Source organism: Acanthisitta chloris, unplaced genomic scaffold, assembly GCF_000695815.1.
Source record: "Acanthisitta chloris isolate BGI_N310 unplaced genomic scaffold, ASM69581v1 scaffold43949, whole genome shotgun sequence".
NCBI classification, from domain to species: Eukaryota; Metazoa; Chordata; class Aves; order Passeriformes; family Acanthisittidae; genus Acanthisitta; species Acanthisitta chloris.
In genome coordinates this window covers 40,573-43,298 of record NW_008693972.1, presented here as the reverse complement: position 1 = coordinate 43,298, position 2,726 = coordinate 40,573, and the positions used below count along the sequence as shown (strand labels likewise).

The window sequence follows — 2,726 nt, the reverse complement described above, 5'->3', positions numbered from 1 at the left end:
GGTTTTTAGCACAGTCTGTATGATGGTGAAAAAAATAAAATTCCAATAATCTTATTTTCCACACATAAGCCAGAATCTAGTGTTTAGTTCTAGGTGACAGCTTGGGTGGTTCATAATGAGCCAAGGCTTGGTTTTGTATTGTAAAGAAAATATCCCATCTCAAAAATAACCCAAGCTTTGCTCCTTATCTGTGAGCTCCAGGGCACCCACTGGCATCCCACCCTTGCAGCAGGGTGGTGTGCCGAGCTGATCGGCAGACACTAGGTGGAAGCCTTGGGCTGTGGTTCCACCGCAGCTGCTGACGGCAGGGAGAACAGAGGACTTGTGCTTTCAGAAAGGAGATCTTTTTCTTTTCTTTTCTTCTTGCTTTCACATGCTAGAAGGGGAAGTCCATGCTCTCCAGGTGCGCAAAGGGGTGAGCGGAAGAATGGAGAAGTGTCAGTCCCATCCCGGGTCCTCCCTGCAACAGGATCTTGTGAGCAGGGCTGCGGTGGGAGCGCTGAAGCCTTCCGAGTTCTTGGGTGTGGTTGGGTGGCAAGATTGATTTAATTTATCCTGATTTATTTCATCCTCATGTAGATATTCTGATGGGAATAATTTTGACATCCCCAAGAATGCATAAAAAAGTATTAATATTGAGATGAAAGTGAGTACTGATGAGCTGATTAATTTTGCAACAAATGCTGGTAGAACCAGCTACGAAGTGCATGCTGTATTTATGACGATTGCTTTCCACAAGGCCTCCAATCTCAAAACTATTCCAAATACGGATATTTAGAGTTAGTACAAAGAATGAATCACAGGTTAAGTGAGAACCAGACAAAACTTGAAATGTTCATTTGAGATAAATGTCAAAGTTTATTATTTCAAGGCTTCTTGTTACTTTTAGTAATAAAAATACTGTTTTCAGTTTATTCCTAAGAATTGGAAATTATAAACATTTCAGTTAGGTACATTTAGAAAAATAACAGATCTTTTTGTTTTGAAAATTAGTTAAATTTAGGTACCATTTCACATATCACTTGTAATGCAGCGTTAGGTTATGCCAAATCAAGTCTCATACGAGGGCACGTTATGCAATCCTACCAGCAACATAGCATACCATGAATATAACAATTAAATATTCTGTTATATAATTTAGTACAGGTGAGATTTTATTTTCAAAACAAGTTATTTTTCTACCGACTAATGAGTTTTCTATCAAAAGTGATAGCAGCTCCGTTAATCTGTGCTGAATGGAACAATTTAAATTTTTACACTGAAATAGAAATGTTCTGGGTACTAGTTAGGGACCAAATGTTTTTAATATCCTAGAAACCTGATTCCAGACTAATGGCAGGATATTGAACACATCAGTGTCTCTCATTATTAACTGGAGAAAGTAAAGACAATACAGCAGTAAAATATGGTAAGAAAATAAAAGGTTGCTTTCAAAATTAGTATTTTAATTTGAAAGAAAATCTGTTCTTTTTTTTCTTTAGGCAAACTTCGCAATACTGAAAATTTTGTTTGAGCCTCCTTTTCCGTAGGGGTTTTTCATTTGTACTTATAATTTTTTGAAAAACGCTGATTTTATCAAAATGGCATTTTCTGGTTGAAGACTGTTTCGATCAAAATTTTCTCACTAGTGTGAGCTGTTATGACACTCTCCTCCTCCACCCTCTGAGCTGTGGTAAAAGGGTGAGTGAAGCTATTGATTTATCTTTCCTTATTTTTTTTTTTTTCAGTGCAGTGACTTCAAGATCTCCATGGCTGTTCTGCAGACAGATGCACAATTGTGAAACATCAATATGGACTGCAAATCTCTACTGCCAGTCAGCTCCTCTTACCCTCTGCATAACGTAATCCCTGTCTTCACAATGCCTGCACAGTTACACATTTGCAAAGATGTTTTTCTGGAGATAGTGTGCATAGGAAACACTCCCTTACTTGTTCTCATCTCCAGCAACATTATATGGAGTTTCAGTTCACAGTTCACTGTGTTCCCCCTCCTACCACTGAAATGCAGCCAACTCCGAGCTGTGGCTATTAAACATCACACAAGCAACACCATGAAACAGATTGTGGAAAGCAAAGGAATTCAGAGAAAAGCAACAAATTGAGTGAGGCCTGCAAGGGTTTTCTGGGAAGTGATTACAAAAGATCATAGGGAATGAGTAGTGGTTAATTGTGATGAAGAATAGCCATCACATTGATTTTCAGGTCATACCAGCACACAAGGTCGAGTTTTTGAGGGTGGCACAAAGAGATGTCACTAAGAACAGTCAAGTTACAGCCAGGGAGACGAGCATGTCATCTTCCCTAACCACTGAGTTTCTCAGACTGTCAGAGTCCCAAGGAAAGGGCTGCAGGCATCATTGCCTGAGGGTTTTAAAACTGGTCAAGGTTTCAAGAAAGGACAAAACACTATCAGGACAAATGAATAAAACAAGATGGAGCAAGTAGCCATACCTATCCCCACTTTGCATGAGCATGAAAAAACAGTTGGGAGAAAGGTGGCAAGGTCTGAAGGAATCACATGCACAAAGTTACAAAACAGTGTGAACTGGCATGACAACAGCTGCAACATGGCCAGGGAAAAGCTTCCAAAGACAGTACTCTACTTCAGCAACATGATGACCTTAGGGTGAGAAAGGAGGAAAAAAGGGAAAGATGTGCAGCAAATCAGAGGAAAGGAGAAATGTGTGTGAATGTATGTAGCTGTTTGTGTGTGTAGCACAACATGA

At 39.5% G+C, this 2,726-nt stretch overlaps 1 long non-coding RNA gene across 1 annotated transcript; it reads left to right on the top strand.

Moving 5' to 3' along the window:
• Positions 1–255: 255 nt before the first annotated feature.
• On the top strand, positions 256–2,441 carry LOC103810335. The gene is made up of 2 exons (XR_624804.1): positions 256–475; positions 1,728–2,441. It is a non-coding gene; the product is annotated as an uncharacterized LOC103810335 (long non-coding RNA).
• Positions 2,442–2,726: the final 285 nt, after the last annotated feature.